We start from the raw sequence: 7999 nt of genomic DNA, 5'->3' as shown, positions 1-7999 counted from the left end.
TGTTTTATCGGATACTAGCCGACGATGCAAGTATATGACTGGATGTCAATCGACCATTTTATTCAGTAAGTTATCGAGTATTTGAACTAGTCGGCACAGAATTGTGAGAAAGAAAATCTTAAATATATCAGATAATCTTACTAACAATATATCTATAGATTCTCGACGTTTCACGTCCAAAGAATTTTTGTGCCATCCAAGTTCTCAATTTTGTATGCCCCTAGTCATAGAATTACTAAAATTTTGTAGGGGCCCTTCCAATTTGGAGATAGTTTTTTTTGCTCGATCGATTTAAAAACTTTGGCTCTCTAAGGATAAGGTCTCCTACTCGAAAGATCTTGGGCTTAATTCAAAAATTATAGTATCGGACTATCCTTTGTTGATAGGATGTCATCCTTAGTTGAGCTTGTCTCTGAGTTTTGTCGAGCAAGTCTAAATCGGCTCATCGTTTGTTTGAGTTGGTTGATTCATCGTAATGTTCTACCTGAGTTAAAGGTAGGTCAATTTCTATCGAGATCACGCTTCTGTCTCGAATGTCAATTTGAAAAAAAAAAAATTGATTGAAATTCGAGTAGTTTGGTAAGACCATAGGATACTATAGAGTTCGTCGACCCGATTTTTTTTAGCTTGACCTAATCTTATTTTCAAATCTTATAATATTATCTTATTGGTCACCTCTACTTCTCTATTAGATTATAGATGTCCAATCGATGCGAATTTATGAATAATACGATATTTCACACAGAACTCTTATTGGCATTATTGAATTATCGATCATTATCGGTGATGATTATTCGGGATAGATTAAATCGACAGATGATTGATTTTCATAAAAAATCGATAGTCTTTTTTTCATTATTTGCGTCAGTGGTTCAATTTTCATTCACTTTGTGAAGTAGTCGATTGCCATGATGATAAATATTTTTTATCCATTGGCAGGTGAAAAAGGACTGAGTATATCGACTCTCCATTGATCAAATGGCCAAGGTGCCGAGATAGTTGTGAGATGACTTGACGAAAGTCTTTAGATGTTGGTGAAGCTTTAGTATTGGTCATACTTCTGCACTAAGTCGGCAGCATCTTTTTGTATAGTCGATCAATAATTTTCTTACCAAAGGATTTTATAGGATAACCACTTGCCTTCCAAGTGGTTATCACAAATGCCTTTGTGTACCTCTCGAAGAGTATAGTCGGCTTCGGAAGGACGTAGACACTTGAATAGGGACAAAGACATCGATCGTCGATAGAGTTGATCGTCGATTAACACATATTGGGCCACCAATCGCTTTATCTAACGTGCTTCGATATGATCAGCTGGTAAGGTTCTATCAGTTAAGAATTCGACATATGAATCGATCCAATTCGATTCATGACCGACTTAAACTTAGTGTACTTCCTCTTCGACGTCAATACTTGGATACTCTAGATGCTTGATGAAGATTTTTTCCAACTCACCGCATCCGGAGGTCACGAGTAGAGACAAGAAATTAGCTCAAATATTTTTCAAGCGAGAGATATGGAAGATCTCAAAATATTCAAAATTTACTTGAAGAGATCTAAAACTTTTGAAGATACCTGAGTAGGACAGGATCTCTAACCTCATATTGTCCTCAGGACTATCCGACAACAGCTGAGAATCGGTGAACACCTTTAGTCATTTTATACTAAGATCTCTAGCTATCTTCAATCCCGCTATCAGAGCTTCGTACTCGACTTGATTATTGAAAGTTTTGAAGGTGAATCGAAGAGCATACTCGATCACCATCCTATCGATGTTGGTTAACATGAGACCTGCTCCACAACCTTAGGCATTTGAGCTCCATCCACATGTAGAATCCATGCTAGCTCTAAAGTCTCCTCTTGAGATTGCTCTTTGATTTGACTGTCATTGGTTGGCGTGCATTCGACAACAAAGTCAATAAGTATTTGAGCCTTCATCGAATATCATGGGATATAAGAAAGATCAAACTCAGTGAGTTTGATCGCCCATTGGGCCATTCTCCCCAAAGTATCTGATCATTGGAGTAATATTCTCCAGAGAAGATCAGTTAAAATTTTTACCGAATGGACTTGAAAGTAGGGGTGCAATCGTCGAATAGTCATGATAATAGCGAAGATGACTTTTTCAATCTGAAAATATCTTATTTTCAATCCATGTAGGATCCAACCTATATAGTAGATGAGTTTCTATATCTTATTTTCTTCTCAGACTAGCACCGAACTGATAGCTTCAAAAGTTATAGCCAAATACATATATAGCTCCCCACCTGTATTTGGCTTTATCAAAAGTGGAGGAGAACTTAGATATAGTTTCAAGTCATCAAAAGTCTTCTGATATTTTTCATCCAGATGAAGTCTTTCATCTGCTTGAGGATTTTGAAGAAAGCGATGTATCGCTCTACTGACTTAAAAATAAATCGATTGGGGGACGTAATGCATCCCACCTATTTTTGAATATCCCATCGAGAAGTTAGGGGCTTCATATCGAGAACAGCCTTAATCTTCTCAGGGTTAGCCTAGATGCCTCATCTTGTCACCATGAATCCAAGAAACCTCATCGAGGTAACCCCAAAGGTGCACTTAGTCGGATTCAACTTCATTTGATGTCTCCTCAAGGCATCGAAAGCTTTCGTTAGGTCGTCAATATGGAGAAAAGCTTCATTGCTCTTTACAAGCATGCCATCGATATAGACCTCCATATTGTGATCGATTTGATTCTTGAAAATTTTATAATCAGCTTTTGATATATAGTCCCAGTATTTTTGAGATCGAAAGACATGACTTTGTAATAGTACAATCCTTTATCGATAATAAACACCATCTTCTCCTCATGCTCGGATGCCATCCGGATTTGATTGTATCCGAAAAAGCATCCATAAACTCAGCAGCTGATGGCCCGAGGTAGCATCGATCAGTTGATCAATTCGAAGGAATGAAAAGCTATCTTTCGGATAAGTTTTATTTAGGTTGATGTAGTCGATGCATATCCTCCACTTGCAATTAACTTTCTTGACCATCATGACGTTCGTGAGCCAATCAAGGTAGGTCGCCTCACAAATGAAGTCGGCTGCCAGCAACTTGTCGAATTCTTCATTGATGGCCCTCTATCGCTCGAGAGTGAAACTTTTTTCTTTTATCTTACCGATTTGTGCTTGGCATCGATATTTAGTCAGTGGACAATCACATCAGAGGGGATGTCCGATATGTCAGATACAGACCAAGCAAAAATATCAGTATTCTTCCTTAGAAAAGTGACAAGCTTTTCTCGTAGATTGTCAATTAACGAAGATCCAACTTGGATGGTTTTAGTCGGGTCTTCGCCGTTAAGGGATACTAAAATGAGTTGCTCTGCAGGTTCTCCCCGACTTTCTTCTTCTCTTTGATCCATTCTGTCGATGGGAAGAGCTTCAGTTGACTTCCTTTGATCATGATTAAGTAATATTACTGGGCCAACGGTTAATCTCCTCTCATTTCATCAGTCCCATTCCTCATCGAGAAGCGTACGAGCAAATGATATGTTGAAACAATCGCTCAAAGCGTATTCAGTCCAGATCATCTCAATATGATATTGTAGGCTGAAGAAACTCGAACTACGAGAAAGTTAAGTCACACAATCGATTATCGAGATTGTTGTCCAATGGTGATGGGGAGTTTTATCTCTTCTTCTACTTTGATTGAGTCACCAGTAAATGTGATTAAAGGTATGTTGATCGATTTTAGTTGGTTAGTAGAAAGTCATATTCGAAAAAAAAATCATAGAATAACACATCAATGGAGTTTCTATTATCAACAAGGCATCATTTTACATCGTAGTTAGCTATTGTCATAAATATGACAACATCATCATTATGAGGAGTTTGGACTCCTCGTAGATCTTCCTCGAAAAAAATGATATCATCGCTTCCCCGCTGATATTTTGAAGAGTTTTTCAAGTTGTCTGCCCTCCGTAGTCTCGATCCCATCGAGATCATGTTGCTCATGCCAGCCGTCAGTTGGGCGTAAGTTTTTTCTTTGGGATGCGGCTGTAGTTGAGGATCAACAGGCAACTACACAAATCGATCTCGCAGGTATTTTTCGAGATATCTCCACCTAATCAAAGCTTGTATCTCATCCTTCAACTGGATGTATTGTTCAATATCGAGACCATGGTCATGATGAAACTGACAGTCATGCTTTCTGTTGTGAGATGTCGATCGTAACTTCATCGGCTAGGGTCGTCGAAAGTAACTCTCTCCTTCTACCTCCCCGTCTAATCAAGCTTGATCGGAAGGCTCCACCATCCCGATCAAGTCCGAAGTCCAAGAACTTCAGCAACATGGATTCTGCTGGATCCCATGAAGGTTCTTTCCTTCTTCATCTTCTTCTGACCCTTATCTTTGGACTGACGTCAGTCAGTTGCACCTTTCTCAACATGAATATAATTTTATGCATGCTCAAGGAGTTCGGCATAAATCTGGAGAAGTATTTTGTCCAGAGAATAGATGAATCTGGAGCTTCACAACCCTCTCTTCATGGCCGAGATGGCCATTGTTTCATTAAAGTCCTGAACCTCTAAGGTGATGGTATTGAAATGCGCCACAAAATCTCGTAGAGATTTTCCATCCTTCTACTTGACGAAGAAAAGGCTATCAGAGATTTGTGGCATCCTTCTACTAGTCCTAAAGTGCACCATGAAAAGTTATTTGAACTGCTCAAACGAATGGATACTCTCCGGTTGAAGCCTAAAGTACCAGTCTCGAGCAGTCTTCCAGAGAGTAACCAGAAAGACAACATAGAGGAGGGCGTCAGTCATCCCCCTGGAGAAGCATAAGAGCCTTGTAGCTCTCATGATGGTCGAGTGAGTTGGTGGAATCATCGTACAACTCGATCTGCGACATCTTGAACTAACTGAGAATTGATTTGTCTAGAATTTGTTGGGAGAAAGGCAAATGAGTATTAATGCTGAGTTCGCTGGTAGAATTTTGATTATTTATTTAGAGCTAGTCCAGTCGATGGTCAAGCTCCCTCAGTTTACGGTCGTATTCATCCAACCATCTCTAAAACTCATCAGGATGTTGAGAATATCTTGGAGTAGAGCCTTCCCTAGAAGAACTTGATGGAGACCATGGTCTCTTCTCCTTTTGCGAGACTCGTCGAGGGGAAGAAGACCGACAATCTCCAAAATTGGCATGTGGAGCATGCTGGGAGTCAGGGCGTGGTGAGTGTCGGATGGGTCAATAACTCATCAGCTGAGAATGTCGAGTCGAGTGGCGAAATGGAGAATGGGGCCGACGACTGTGCCTGGATGGCACATCCCGTGGCGTCGGTTCCTTCGGCCACCGTTGCTGCTGCTGCTGCTCTGCAGTCTGCTGGAGACTATGGACAGCCTCCGTCAACATCTTCACTTACTGCACCATAGTAGTAAATTGTTGTTGGTCCGCAGTGACCACCAGTCATAAAGCATTGGGCTTCGTGAGGGTTGTCGGAAGTGCATCACAGCGTGATGAGCATCAAGCGAAACTGATGGAAGCATTCTGTACTCTTGTCTTGGCCATAGTAGTTCTTGTGGAAAAATATTTTTTCTTCTCCTACCCGACGTGCCAAACTATTGCTACCAATCTTTGGTGAAATGGTCGGCGGTGAGCCGAGTTGCTGCACCTAGGAGCTGGACAGCAGGAAACCTACAAAATGAAGTCCTCTAGCCAGAAGTTATTCGGTGGGGGACTCTTCGATGCTTAAGTTAGTCGAAGAAAGATAACAATCATGAACCAAAAGTGAGATCTCAAAAGCTTCTGATTAGTAATGCTTACCAGGTCCCCCTTTGCTTACTGCTATTTACAGGCTAGAGAACGTCATTGCTATGTAACTCCTATCCCTGAATATTCAGGATGTGAGAGTTATGGCATTTACTGAATGTTACCTCATTAACTACCATTAAAGTTGAGTAATGGGCCGCTCCTAGGTGATTATTACGCCCCACGACTGTAGATAGTTAATACTCATGTCGGATAACCATCGTTTGTTCTCCAGATCTATGGGATTAAGGTAGTCAGTGTAACATCGAGGAATTCATCGATCAGGTGTTAACTATATGTCAAACATTGTCGGTTAGATGTTGATTATCTGTCGAACCAAGTTGGTCAAATGCCGACTAAGTCATATCCCGTCATTTAAGTCGCCTCAATTTGTAACATAATACACTTAGTCAGTGAATAGATAAGGAAGAGAGATAATCGTCGTGCATTTAGTTGATAGGAAGGCAAGAATGAGGGATAGTCGGTTAAACGACGACGATCTATCTTGATAGAAACAACTTGTAATTCATTAAATATTTAAAATAGTTGCTGAATGCTTAATCTTGAGTTCAAATTCGGGATACATATTTCACCAACCCAACAGGCCTAGTGGGCTCTCGTGATAAACTTCTTCGCTAGACAAGCCCAAGGCTGTGCTAGGGTGAACTAGAAAAATTCTTTGTGCATCGCATCCGGTGATGGCTCACGTGCAGAGCCAAACAAAAAAAAAATTCCCATACCACTGCCCGATCCCATGCGTGAGCCAATCACCATACTTGATGCTTGCGTTCCGCACCGCATGCGGTGCACAAAGAATTTTTCGGGCGAACTATTGTCTTCCCCGGGTTGAAACTAGGCCTGCAAATGGGTCGGGTCGGATCGGGTCCTGAGTGATCCCGATCTGACCCGATTTTTTGATCGGATCTTGATATTGGATCCATATCCATCCCGATAAAAAATCGAGTAGGGTCGGATCATGTCCATGGCCAAATTTATTGACCCATTGGATCATTCGGATCGATTGGATCCATATATAACCCGACCCCAATCCATGAAATGCGGGCCTGGTTCAGACCCGATTCGAATCGGATCACGTCATGAGTTTAATTTATTTGAAACCTACTATCAGTGAATACTAATGCTAGATGACAACTAAGAAAGGCCTCTTTTTTATTTTTTTCCCTCTAATCCTCCAACTATAATTTTTAATAATTAATTGTATTGGATAGCAAAGGAAAATAAGTGATTTTTTAGAAAAGTCAAGATTCCAGAAGTCCATACAAAAAAAAAATAATAATAAAAATAAAACATAAATTTTATATAGTGATATAATTGTTCCAATCTAAAACATCATACAAGAGGAATACTTGTACATGATTAAAAATGAGATTCCATATATTGTGGATGATACAATATCTGTGCACATTAGAGCATGCTCTGAAATTTCTTAAAGTCAACAAAACAAATTGGAATTCAAGAAGTCCTCTTGCTTTTGTATCTCATTGCACAATAAACATAAATCAAAAGGTTTAAAAAATTGAGCCCAGCAAGAAGCCAGAAAAAATAATCGAGATGTTCTTCATTCAAATTATCAAGAATCCATCCAATCTTTCTTCATCGGATTGTTATAGATGTTACAACGGTCAGAATAAAAAAATTAAAGGGTTTAAAAAAATTTTAGTTTTGAAGATTTTTAGTTTGGGAATCGAATGGGGAAGACCGAAGGATTTGAAAAATTTTGGTCCAAGTCCAAATCCCTATTTGGGTGAGTCATTCTAACTGAGTTCGAGTCCTATGTTTGGATTCGGATCGAATCGAATCGGATCATATATCTTAAGATCCAAATTAACCCAAAAATCTTCATGGGTCAGATCGGATCCAAATTCAGAAAATCCAGATCCGATCCGAAAAAAGAAATGGGTTCAATTTTTTAACCCGACCCGGCTCTATGAGTCTTTTAAATGAGTTTGGATCGGATCTAATCGGATCGGATCGGAGTGGACCATGGATCAATTCGACCCATCTGCAGCCTTAGTTGCAACCGACAAAGCAAATAGTCCGATTCACGCAACTCGCCCAGCACGTCCGAGTCAGCGAGTTGGACTCGCCATGAATACGGTATCTCGCCGAGATTCGGTCGGCGGAGACTATTGAAGGGGATGGAATTTGGCTCCTCCCTTCTCTGTGGCTCTCGTTGCGTCCGTCTTCTTCTAACGATATATATA

Source organism: Elaeis guineensis, chromosome 13, assembly GCF_000442705.2.
Source record: "Elaeis guineensis isolate ETL-2024a chromosome 13, EG11, whole genome shotgun sequence".
NCBI classification, from domain to species: Eukaryota; Viridiplantae; Streptophyta; class Magnoliopsida; order Arecales; family Arecaceae; genus Elaeis; species Elaeis guineensis.
The sequence above is the reverse complement of the archived record's forward strand: the minus strand, read 5'-3'. Positions refer to the sequence as shown.